We start from the raw sequence: 13,714 nt of genomic DNA, 5'->3' as shown, positions 1-13,714 counted from the left end.
TTGTTATATCTGGAATGGGGCTTACTTGCCGCCTCTAGGTATGCAGGGTAAAATGAGTTTGGATACCTTTTTCCAACTCAACTTTGAGGTCCTGTAGTCGGTTGAAGCCATATAAGTCTACAAGTTGGACTTCGTCCGATTTGTTTGCATGTGCAAACCTGTTTTTAAGACAACTCGCGTGTATCCTATTGAATTCTCCACTTCATAGAGAACAGTACATCCTCCCTGGACAGCAGTTTTTCATCCCTCACAAAATAAATGCAAAATCCATATATACACTTGTTCCCAGAAATTAAGATTAAGTGTTTTTTTGTGTAGCAAAATTTTACCTGGTACTTCAGGTAGGTTTGATCATGTGGGGTGTGATTTATACGGGCTATGGAAGGTCTCAATGTGCACTGCACAACTTTTGTTATATCCTTTAGCTCAAACAGCTTTTCCGTTTTTTACTACTACCTACATAAAGTGTAAATGAAAATTATACTTGTAGCTGGACTTGCTGCGTTTATGTTCGTGTGACCGGCTTTCTGAGAACTGGTGTCCTTGATCCCTTGAAGTTTCGTCTAGAGACTTCACTACATAGCGTATTTTCATTAATTTATTAAATGTGTTGATTCTCTAAAGGAACAATAAACAGGAGTGTATGAGCAGTTTTTGTTACAGTATATATTTTGTTAAATCATAAAGTTTTAAATTGGTTTAAAGTGTGCATATTCAAACACCGATGCTAGAAGAATGGGTATGTTTTAATGACACATGGTCTTAAACAATTTGGTATTTATAGACTTTAGTTGTCTTTACTGTTCCTTTAGTTTAATCCACCAGTAGAGAAATCTGTCTTAAAGATTTGATGATTTTTCCTAGGGGTGCATACAACTGTACAAATGTCTGAGGTGCCTGTGTTACCCAGTTACTTGTTCTAGGTAACCTCTTGCTTGATCTATACCAATTTCAGGTCCCAAAGTCGCACATTTCTGAGAAGCCTCTATTCCCTGGTATTAATGTGATTTGCTTTGGGACATATTGTGTTAAGACTGCCTTCAAGAACATTGTGGGTCAAGTATTTTGCCATTTTGTCTGGTTACTGTTATGGTCAGTCTTACATTAAAAATTGCCTTTTACAAAAAAGTCTTGTTCTAAATTACACAAGCTTAAACTATATAGATGTATCTCCTTGGACATCTCGTGTAGGGTGGGCTTTGATGCCATGCAACTGACTAGTATGCAAGTTACACTGTCACCATGTCCCAAAACACTTTGCTCTTAAGTGTGTGTTTACTTGTTCAGGCAATAATTTTGTGTATCCTTAACTGAGAAAGTATGCTAGTTCTCAATTAAGTATTCTAAAACTGCCTTGTTAGAACCCTGGAGCACTGGGGATGCGCACACCTGGTGTGGGAAAAGCAAGGGCCATGTTATTGCATAGACTATCAAATTAGCGAACAGTACACTAAAAGTGAGCCATTGACCAAACAGTGCTTTGTATTTAACAATGAATGCAAGGCGTCTGCTTTTAGTAGAAGCTTTGCATGTAGTTTTAAACATGCAAGACAGTCTGCCAGAGAAAGTGTTTGGGTGGCTGACAGCCAATTCCCACAGAGTGATCTGAGCAATCTCCTCAACCTCTTCATTACCTTAAAGCCATACAGGTACTCCCACATAAGTTACAGCAAGATTACCCATATGATGTACCGGTATGTTTTTTCTTAGTGGCAGGTATGTGACGCTGGCTATTTACAGCCTGGACTTCCCACTGTCAGCAGCTTGTACACTTGCATAAGGAATGCCCAATTAGCACTTTCCTTCTCGTAGGTGCCATGGCTGACGCCCACCGGAAGCTCTTTGGAGAGACTAATCAATGACCTAAACTGGCACTAACAAAGGTTACATAGTAATAAAAATTTGATTCATAAAATTTGGAAAAATCTGGGAATAACTGTAAACAATAGACTTAGCAGTAGTGCACAGTGCCAGCTAGCAGATGCAAAGGCAAATAAGATATTGGCATGTATTAAAAGGAGTATTGACTCATAGGAGCAAGATATTCTGCTTTACACGTCTATGCTAAGACCCCACCATGAATATGCAGTTCAATTCTGGGCACCTTTTCTTAGACGTTATGGAACTTGAGAAAGTTCAGAGGGCTACAAAACTAAGAGGACCCATTCCTCTTTTTTTAGTTGGCAGGAAATTTGTATGCAGATAAATGGTAAACTTTTACGTGTTCCTCTTTGTGCTCGTCTTCGGGAAAAACCAAAATCTTTGTATTCCGCGAATATTCGCCCGTTCCTGTCTTCTCTTCGGGTGAATATTCGTGGACATTCTTTGTTAGTTTTTTCTTTGTTTTCTCCCGGTTGCCTAGCGGGGGTTATTACGGGGTTAAGAACACATCGGAGCAGCAGATGCTTTGGCGCTGTGAAGGGGGCGCGTCTGGCATCAACTGCAGAATGCAGTTGCACATACGTACCTTTATGGTGCTATCCGAGGTGTACAATACATAAATACACACACATCGCCCTAAACTGAGAGTCAAGTTCCTCCAAGCAGTTGTCTGAGAAGTAGAAAAACGCTCTGAGGAACTTGGCCTGGGAGAAACGGGGCTTATTTATCATACACACATCCATAGATGTTTAATAAAAGAATAGGGATTTTACATTTTTAAATCTTTTAGACCACTTTTAAATACATGCCTAACATTTGCTACCTATTTACAATGGCATACTTTCCAACAACCCAATTTACGGGACAGTACTGGAAAAAAGCAGGACTGTCCCTGAAAAAGTTGGGTCTGTTGGCAGGTATGTGGATGGAAAAATGTTATAGAGTGCAGTGTGAGTTATAGCACTAATGCTAGTGAGTGTAGAAGTGAAGGCCAGGGCAAATAACAGGAGGAAAGGTCCTTGTGATTTGTGAAGTGTGTGTGTGTGTTTTATGTTTGGTTGTGTATCAGGCGTTAAAAAATGAAATGAAAGATGATTAAAAAATGGAAAAGGTGAATGAGTAGGCAATTGGCGACCCACTCACCTGTTTCACCCCAGGGCAAAGCATCCAAACGCTGTCATTCCTAGACGTTTGGCAGTGGACTTCCAGAGCTCAGACACTAGGCCCTAGCGTAAGCTGGCTACTCCGGCAGAGGTAGCAGGCGTTGCCACACTGCAAACAAACGCAGCCAGGGGGAGAAACTACCCTTGCCATTAGGGACATTTTGGGCATGACTCTAGCCAGGAAGCAAGCTGGCGGAGAAGAGATGCTGGCAGCAGCAGCATTGGGAAAGGCGAATGAGTGGGCAATTGATGACCCGCTCGCCTGTTTCATCCCAGAACAAAGCATCCAAACACGGTCAGTCTTTGACGTTCGGGAGCGATTTGACTTCCAGAACGCGGACACTATGCCCTAGTGTGAATTGGCTACACCAGCGGAGGTAGCAGACGTTGCCACACCGCAAACAAGTGCAACCAGGGGGAGAAACTACCCTTACCTTTAGGGAAAATTAACTTTCCAAGCTAAGAGCTGGGTACTCCAACTTGGGCAGATTGAATTTAAAAAAGGCAATCTGCTCCATCAGATGAGGTGCCATGCGTGAGCGCTGTGGACTCAGTATGTTTCCAGTCATAGAAAACACGCGTTCACTTTGAACAGTGGTTGGCGGCCATGATAGTAGCTGCTGCGCAACCTATGAGAGTGCAGGCCACACACTCTTCTTTTCATCCCAGTAGCTAAGAGGATCAACATTAGCCACAGAAGGAACCTCACAGAGGTAAAGTTTGACCATTTCGGCAGCACTACTTTCCTTTCTGCTGCTAGCTCTGTCAGATGGTCCAATTATACCCCCAAGTGCCTTTTCCCAAAACGCAGCTGCTCCACTCAACTGCTTGTGGCACTGCTGCTGCTGCTAGGAGTAGCAGACAACATCATCTCTTCCTCCTCCTGCACTTCTCCCTCCTCGGACAGCATTCCCATTTTACGCTGCCAGTCAAGTACCTTTTGAACCAATTGCTCCCGATAGCTACTGAGAACATTGAATTTGATTGCTAGCTTTCCCTTAATCCTTGGATCGCAAAGACACGCTAGCATCATTTCCGGACTTTCTTCCATGCGTTTGCGAAGGAGTACTTTCAGCAGATCCTTCAGCTTCCTGACTATGGCTGCTACGTCAGGATGTAGAGTGCCACCTTGAACAGCCTCACGGTTTTCAAGGAACACATCCATCTTGCTGCCTAGATGGGAGAACACTGGGATTACCTGGGCCAGTCTGGCAGTGTTGGAGTTTAAATGTTTTGTGGCATCCCTGAATGGTTTAAGGACTGCCACTAGCTGGGTGATCACTGTCCAATCCTCCCTATTCAATGGAGATGTAATCCCAATATGCTCTGAGGCAAGATTATGGATTGCCCTCTGCTGCTCCAAAATCCTCTCCAGCATCTCTAAAGTGGAGTTCCACTGCGTACTGACATCCTGTCGTAGGCAGTGTACGGGAATACCTGCCCACTCTTGCTCTTCCCTCAAAAGTTGGCTAGCCTAACACTGGTGAAAGTGCCCACCGATCTTTCTGCAGCGTGACAGAACTACTGCTGCTACATTAGTTTCTTCTGACATTGCTGCCTTGACTAAAAGATGGATGATGTGGGCTGCACAGCGCACACCAACAATATGACCATCTTGGAGCGCTTTTACCATATTGGCACGTCCGTCAGTTACCACAAAACCAACTTCAACATTGGTGCCCGCCTCTGCTCCCACCCAAAGGCTAAACATTTTCCTCATTGCATGCAGAATATTTTGGGAAGTGTGCTTTTCATCCATCACTTCTGCATGGAGAAAGACACACCGGGCTGCCACCAGTGTGCTGTCAAAGAAAGAAAGGCATGCTGCCCGCTAGGTGCACTCCACAAATCTGTTGTGAGATGAACACACTGACCGCCATCAATTGTTTGAAAGGCTCCCCTTCAATCATGGAGAAGGATGCCCTTCCTGCATGGGCGTAGGAACCGGGGGGGGTCTCAAATGAGACCTAGACCCAGCAAACTGAGTGCCAAAGAGACATGCCCTACCCATGTATATGGGGTATTCCTGTACTCGGGTGGAGTGTTTCAAAATACAAAGCACAAGTTATTTCAATAATTTCATATACCCAGGAAAAAAAGTGTTAAAATGTCTCTAGTAAAATACTTTGGGATGTCATCTTTCAACAAATATATACTTTTGTTTAGCAGTTTTTGTTTTTCTCGCCCTATTGCGGTGCAGCTCGCAACATACCACATACACAAACTGTTCCCACCAAGTTGGAAGCATAGCATTGTCCAAAATGGAATGACAAGAAAGCCTTCATTCTTAGCTATGATTCCTTTTCCTTGCTAATCCAGTCGCAGGACATGGAATTCCCTTCCTGCATGGGCGTAGGAACCGGGGGGGGGGGACTGATCCCCCCCCCAGTAACTCATGCGGGGGGGATCGATAATGAAGATACCCCCCCAATAGAAACGCCACAGGAGGAGAGAGAGGGGTACCGATCAGTCCTTTTCAGCAACCGCTCGGCATCCTTCTGTCTCCTCTGCTCCCTGCCGCCACGCGCCTCAACGCTGCCCCGACTGCAGTGGTGGGAGCGTGAGGTGTCTGTCTCAGTGCCGGCCCTTCATGCTGAGCGCCGGCATATGACATCATATGTTGGCGCTCAGTAGTGAAGCCGCACGTATCTTGTCAGAGCAGCGAGACAGAGGCTTCGCGCTCCCATCACAGGACTGCAGGGTAAGTGAACTACAAAGGGGGGTAGGGAGAGGGTAGCTAGTGAGGGGGGGGGTGGGGGGAGGGTAGATAGTGTGAGAAGGGGGGGAGAGGGGGCCTTAGATAGTGTGAGAAGGGGGGAGAGGGGATTTTTAGGGGTTCCTACTCCCACGCCTTCCTGCATTAAAGACATTATTTTGACGTGTCAGAACTGAGTATTTTTTTTTCTATGAACAAAGTTGGTAAACATATTATGATTGGCTAACTAAAGTGCAATAGATTGCACCAAGCAGAGCAAAATCAGCAGCAAGACTCAGAGGGGTTTTCCCAAACCAAAGCGATCTCATTCCTTCGTAGGGAAAACCACCACCTCTACCACCACTAGTGCTGCACCTACTGTTCCCACCGGTACCGCCACGCCATGTCCTCCTAGCACCTCTAGCAAGCCACCAAGTCCTTACAATATTTTTGTAAAGACAGTTAGAGAGAGGGCTGCACATAGTGGAACTCCACCTAGCGAGGTACCATAGGAGCCTGAGACTGAGAGGCCAAGTGCAGGGTTAGGGTCTGTTCTTCCTGGTCGTACTACTACTAGTCACGATATCAGTCTTAGCTCCAGCCTAGCAGGAATTCCATTTGATCTGGCTAATGAAGAACTTGACTATGAGCCAGAGGAAGTAGAGGAGATGAGTGGTCAGGAATCAGATTCCTCAGGGAGCAGTGTACAAATGACTAGTGCATAATTTTCCCCTGAGCCTCCACCTTCTCCGCTACGAAATCTACCAAATCTGCTAGAGTTAAAGCAATTAGCAGTCCCACTATGGCCAGTACTGGTACCACCAGTGCCACCACCAGTACTGTAACTGTGTCAATAAGACCAACCACTAGTTCTGCCTCTGTTCATCCACCCCGAGCAGTAGAAGCAGCACCCAAGGCACAAGCCAAGGCTCTCCGCGCCCCAATTTGGGAGCACTTTGAAAATGTTGAAGAAGAGCGCTATGGAAAGTGCAAACATTGTGAGAAGCTAATAAGCAGAGGGGAAGTGTCTGGGCATTTTACCAGTGCTATCCCAGCTGGTTCATTGATTGTGACTTAACACCTGTGAGTTATCCACTGTTAAATTTTTTTTTTTTTAAAGTAAAAAAATTGAAATGCGCACGTTCCAGTTTTGACTCCGCAATGTCTGAGAAACATGACTTATCTGTTGGCATGTCACCTGCACTGTAATCAGCTGCAGGGGACATGCCAATACACCCTAGTTTTTGGAAATATATAGTTTTAGGGAGTTAATATGAAATATGAGATGTCTACTGTGTCTCAAATGAGACCTAGACCCAGCAAACTGAGTGCCAAAGAGACATGCCCTACCCATGTATATGGGGTATTCCTGTACTCGGGTGGAGTGTTTCAAAATACAAAGCACAAGTTATTTCAATAATTTCATATACCCAGGAAAAAAAGTGTTAAAATGTCTCTAGTAAAATACTTTGGGATGTCATCTTTCAACAAATATATACTTTTGTTTAGCAGTTTTTGTTTTTCTCGCCCTATTGCGGTGCAGCTCGCAACATACCACATACACAAACTGTTCCCACCAAGTTGGAAGCATAGCATTGTCCAAAATGGAATGACAAGAAAGCCTTCATTCTTAGCTATGATTCCTTTTCCTTGCTAATCCAGTCGCAGGACATGGAATTCCCTTCCTGCATGGGCGTAGGAACCGGGGGGGGGGACTGATCCCCCCCCCAGTAACTCATGCGGGGGGGATCGATAATGAAGATACCCCCCCAATAGAAACGCCACAGGAGGAGAGAGAGGGGTACCGATCAGTCCTTTTCAGCAACCGCTCGGCATCCTTCTGTCTCCTCTGCTCCCTGCCGCCACGCGCCTCAACGCTGCCCCGACTGCAGTGGTGGGAGCGTGAGGTGTCTGTCTCAGTGCCGGCCCTTCATGCTGAGCGCCGGCATATGACATCATATGTTGGCGCTCAGTAGTGAAGCCGCACGTATCTTGTCAGAGCAGCGAGACAGAGGCCTTGCGCTCCCATCACAGGACTGCAGGGTAAGTGAACTACAAAGGGGGGTAGGGAGAGGGTAGCTAGTGAGAGGGGGGGGGTGGGGGGAGGGTAGCTAGTGAGAAGGGGGTAGGGAGAGGGTAGATAGTGTGAGAAGGGGGGGAGAGGGGGGCTTAGATAGTGTGAGAAGGGGGGAGAGGGGATTTTTAGGGGTTCCTACTCCCATGCCTTCCTGCATTAAAGACATTATTTTGACGTGTCAGAACTGAGTATTTTCTTTCTATGAACAAAGTTGGTAAACATATTATGATTGGCTAACTAAAGTGCAATAGATTGCAAGCTTTTAAGACTATAGTTATGTCATTGGGAAATGAAAACCCACAATGAGTCTGAAATGTAACAGTAGTTGCAAGCAGTCTTTTGGAGTTATACACTGTACCTGTATAACAATAATAGTGTGGACAGTTTATATATGATTGTTTTAAATTAAATATGTCATTTTTTATTAGTTTACATTTCTTTTTTTCTTATGCAATTTTTCTTAGTCTCCCAATTTTTCAGGGTGTTTCTGAATTTAACTCTTATCCAGTCCTTTGCTGTTTGTTATGTTCAGGCACCATCTTATGGTCTTTTTTTGCATTACAGGCCTATAGGACTTTCCCAGTATGCATTCACTGTTCCTTCACCCAAGAGCTGGAACTTTGTACTCAATTCATTCTGGGTTGATTAAGGTTACTCAGAGGCATGTCATTTGATTTTATATATATATATATATATATATATATATATATATATATATATATATATATATATATATATATATATACCTTCTCACCGTGTACCCCGCCATTAGGATTCCTGCCAAAGTGACTTTATTACCTGTATTTACTTGTCCTGCCAGTTTCCTCAACATAGACCATTTCCTAGTATTCTGCCTCTGGTGTCTTCCGTTGCGCCTGTCTGTATCCAGACAGACCCCCAAGAATCCCCTGCTACTGGGCTCCTATCCGACCTGCTTGCCCGGTTCCTGACATCACCTTATGTTAGAACCTTCTGCGGAAGCTGTTAGATTTTAGTTTTTCAAAGAACTGCTACCAAAGTGTTTTTTCATTTGTTGTTTCAAATAAGAACAATTACTAATTTATATTTTATTCAGCTTTGTGTTGCTTCCCATGAAGCACCCACCACTTTTTATCGGAAAGCTTATAAAGATAAGGCATCACACTGAAGCCAAACCAAGCTAAATGACTAGCAAGATATTTCCTCTCATATTTACAAACACATGCATGGTAGATTTGTGGGGAAAAAGAAGCATTTTTACACCTCTCTATCTGCATGAATTTATCTGAATTATGATGACCTATCGTGCACTTCTGGGAAAAAAGGCGTAGCCATGGGGACAGTTCTCCCCCCCCCGTACTTCCAAAGAGACGAGAGTGTGCCCAAAGATGCCACCCTTTTGCTGAAGTGCACCTGGAGTAAAGGCATTATGTGGGAGGAACCAAGGAGGCAGAAACTTAACATGGTCATGTAACGCAAGGTTACATGACACCGCAGTTAAGCGCGAGGCTGCTCACAGTCGGAATGAGGGCTGCTGTTGAGATAGCATGGGCATGGATGTGTAAGTGTGCAAGCATGAATGTATATGTGTCAGCATACATGTGTATATTCACATTTTTGTGTGCGGGCATAGATGTGTAAGCAAAAAAACTTTTGGGTGATCCATAAATTGGTATGACTACAACCACCAATGTGTGCAAGAGGGGCCAGATGGTGCACAAAAGTCAAACATCACAATTGTATCAAAATTAAACTACGGTATACAATAGTGTATGCGCATCTAATATATTGTGAAAAATCAAAATAATGATAAACTAATATAGTAACCTTGTATGATGGTTCAGAACAATCAGGTAGATATCTATGATCATTCACAAAGATATATGAAAGGCAAAAAACAAATAAAATCAATATAGTGCAGTATGTACCAAAATATGGCAATGACAACTAAAGGTAAACGAAGCCCCTTACAGCATAGCGGGCATCAATGTGCCTTTATCAAGATCGGTGTGGATCCTTCCACATGTAAACATACGTAGTTTAAACTCAATCCAGCTTGTGCACAGCACTGTGTATTTGTGGCAAAAAGTGCCACCTTTGCCGCCAAAGTGCCCAATCTTTTGTCACTTACCAGTGTCATCTTTGTCCACAGCTTCCCATTGCCATCTCTGTCCCCCTGCTTCTCTCCCTGTGTTGACAGAGCCCTTTCTCCTTGTCTTCTGCTTGTGATTTTTCAGTTACAGCTATACCTGTAATGCTTTGTTTCCATGTGGTGTATATTTAATCTTTACTTAAACTACATGGCCCTCATATTGCACTCATAGGAACTCAGACGAACAGTAATGAATAGAATATACTCTACCCATACTCTACCATTTGTTCCATCCCTTTCTTTTTATCTCATCCTCTTTCCATTTTTGTCTCTCATTTTTCCCCTCTCTCCCTTTTTTATCCCTTCTCTTCCCCCCTTTCTCCCATTATCACTCCCCCTCTTTATCTCTCATTTCTATTTCTCCCCTTTGTCTCCATCTCTCCAATTTATTTTTTGACTATCTTTGTTCTCTTTATCTTCCACCCTTTTTCTTTATCTCTTCCTTTCTTTCTCCATTTTCTCACCTTTCATTTTATTTCACCTTGTCCCTTTTCCCTCTATGTCTCCCTTATCTATCTCCCCTCCCCTTCGGTTTATCTCTCCTCTACTTTCTATCTCTCCTCTTTATTTCTTTCACACCTCATCTTTCTTTTTATCTCTACCCTTTTTCTTTGATCCCCCTTTTCTCACAATCCACCATTATTCCTCCCCTATCTCTTTCTCTGTATCTCTCCTTTTTTCTGTCTTTCTATACTGTTCCTCCTCATCACTTATGTTTCACTTTTCTTGCAGTTCTTCATAATGGTGCTCCTGACCTCACTGTTGAGCACCGGAATATGATGTCATATTCCAACGCTCAGCACTACTTGCTGGCAGCATTGCAAGGAAGCAATGAAATGGAAATCAATGATCTCCCTATCGCTCCTCTGGCAGTGGGCTAACTAGCTTGCCACAGAGGATGTGATCCCATGATGTCTAGGGTGCTCCTTTTTATGCCACCCACTATACAAGTTTAAACCCTGCCAATCTTTGGTCAGGTCCTTTAGCTTTATGTCTATCCCATGCCTAAAATTGAAAAAACAATAGGTTAAAGTGTACATGCGCTACAACACTCTGTGAATCCCACTCTCCCACTCTTCAACAAGATAAAAGACAGGTATTGGTGGTGTAACCCACCAACAGTGAGTGGAGCAACAGAAGTAAATATAAACGTAACTCACCCTCACCCCAATGGGTTATGTAGAATAAATGACATGAAAAAATTACAAGAAAAAAATAATAATAATAATATTACAGTGCACTCTGTATGATAAAATATAGCAATTTTTTAAAATAAATGTATAAAAAAAACTCACATTCTGATGAGTGTCAGACACAGACTTACTCAAATCATCAACGCTTGGTGTGATTAGGGATCAGGTATTTGAATGGAGATATCTACAAATGGATAAAATCACATAGCGTAAACCGACTTGAGGAAGCCTACGGGCGAAACGCGTATCGGAGGATTCACAGAGACGCTTAAATAGAGTATCTTTTATATTATATATTTATATACATATACGCCATACACTCTGCTGGATCCACTCTGCTGTCCATCACCTTAAAGGGGAGTACTGCCCTAAGTCATCCCTAGAGCCAGGTTACAGGCTCTAGGCAAGGTGAGAGGCTAACTGTAGCCACATTTTTCTGGTCCATTTTGGATGTGTTACAATACTGCTCTATGTGATTTTATCCATTTGTAGATATCTCCATTCAAATACAGTTGGGTGTGTGATCCCTAATCACACCAGGCGTTGATGATTTGAGTCAGTCCTTGTCTGACGCATCAGAATGTGAGTTTTTTATACATTTTTTTTAAATGCTATATTTTATCATACAGAGTGCACTATTATTTTTTTTTCTTGTCATTTTTTCATGTCATTTATTCTACACTCTCTGTATTAGCCTCCATCACTTCTGCTGGGAGTCTGTTCAATTTATCCACCATCCTCTCCTTACTGGGAAAATGTGTGCAGGGGGTGTTATGAGAGAGTTAGAGTTATAAAATAGACATAAAAGTGGAAAGAAAGAAGGGAGAGAAGAAGGGACAGCAAAAAGTAGGAGAGAGAGAGTAACCGAGAAAGGAGGGCTTAAAAAGTAAGAGGGAGAAGAGAGAAAAGAAGAAAAATGGGAGAGGAGAAAGAGAGGGAGACACATAAGAGGAGGATGGAAGTAAACAAAAAAAAAGGCAGAGATAAAAAGAGGAATGGATACTCTCTAGGGTTTTCTATCTTCTCCATAACTGAGTCATACCGGAAATCTCTGGAAAGAGGGGTTGAATGAGCCAATTTCTGGATGGTACAAGGGATTATGGGATAACTAGTTAAGGGCTGCAATAGTCAGTTTATGAAACAAGAGCACAGTGAACAGAAGTGTCAGGAGAATACTGGGAGCCGAGAGAGGTTTCCCAAGGATGAAGGAGAGATTAAAAGAACTGCACCATCACTTTAATGCTTAAGTATATATGTTTTGTATTATTATCAAATGTTTTGTGTATGTTATATATTTTATAACCTGTAACAATGACCTAATTCAATTTCAATATATCTTTTTTCTATACACTTAGAACACGTATCTGTGTTTTATTCCTCACACATTCCCTAACAAAAAAAAAAAAAACATGTAAGAGGGTCATAATTTCTTACACATCTTTGAATTTTATGGTTTTAGATACCAGGACATAATAACAATCATCTGTCCCTTAGCAGGTAAAAAAATTAGGTCCATATAACTTCAGATGAACAGCAATGCATGGCATATGACACTGTGTCAAGATTTGTTCAACAAAAATAAAGCCAAAGTGGAGAAGCCTTGCCTGAAACGCACTCTCACTACTTCCATAGGAATTAGGATGCTAAGTAGCAGACAGGTGCTTCCAATGAAATGTCCTAGATTAATTGACCATCAGCAAGTGTGACCACCTCTATAAAAGCCAAAATGGATCAAATTGCTTGTCTGCAGCATTCGTGTGTGTGTTATCACAATGCCAAGGAGGAAAGACATCAGCAATTATATTAGAGAAGCAATTGTTGCTTCCCATCAATCTGGAAAGGGTTATACAGCCATTTCCAAACAGTTTAAAGTCCATCATTATACAGTGAGAAAGAATATTCAAAAGTGGAAAACATTCAATACATTTGCCAGTTTTCCCAGGAGTTGATGTCCCAGCAAATTAACCCTAGGGTCAGACTGTGCAATGGTCAGAGAAATTGCAAAAAACTCAAGAGTTACATCTCAGACTCTACAGGCCTTAGCATGTTAAAGTTGATGCTATGTAGAAAAAGACTGAACAAGTATGGTTTGTTTGGATGGGTTGCCACGAGAAAGCCTGTTGTCTTCTGGAACAATGTTCTTAGGACAAATGAGACCAGAGTGGGACCATGAACTCCTCTGTGTACCAAAGTATTCTAGAGTCAAATGTGATGCCGTCTGTCCGACAGCTAAAGCTTGGCCGAAATTGGGTCATACAAAAGGACAATGATCCCAAGCACACAAGCAGATCTACAACAGAATGGCTGAAAAAGAAAAGAATCAGTGTAATGGCCTAGTCAAAGTCATACCTCAACCTGATTGAAATGCTGTGGCCAGACCTTAAGAGCACTGTAAACAAATGCCTGTAACCGTCAATGAACTGAAGTAACATTTTTGTTGAATTAATCATGACATGGTGTAATAAGTCATGTGTTTAGTCTTCAGTGTATTAAATTGCTCTTCAAAACTGGGCAGTTACAGGTCAGTAAGCTTAACATTGGTAATGGGGAAATTATTTGAAGGGTTGCTAAATG

Source organism: Spea bombifrons, chromosome 10 (genome assembly GCF_027358695.1).
Source record: "Spea bombifrons isolate aSpeBom1 chromosome 10, aSpeBom1.2.pri, whole genome shotgun sequence".
Classification (NCBI taxonomy): domain Eukaryota; kingdom Metazoa; phylum Chordata; class Amphibia; order Anura; family Pelobatidae; genus Spea; species Spea bombifrons.
The sequence above is the reverse complement of the archived record's forward strand: the minus strand, read 5'-3'. Positions refer to the sequence as shown.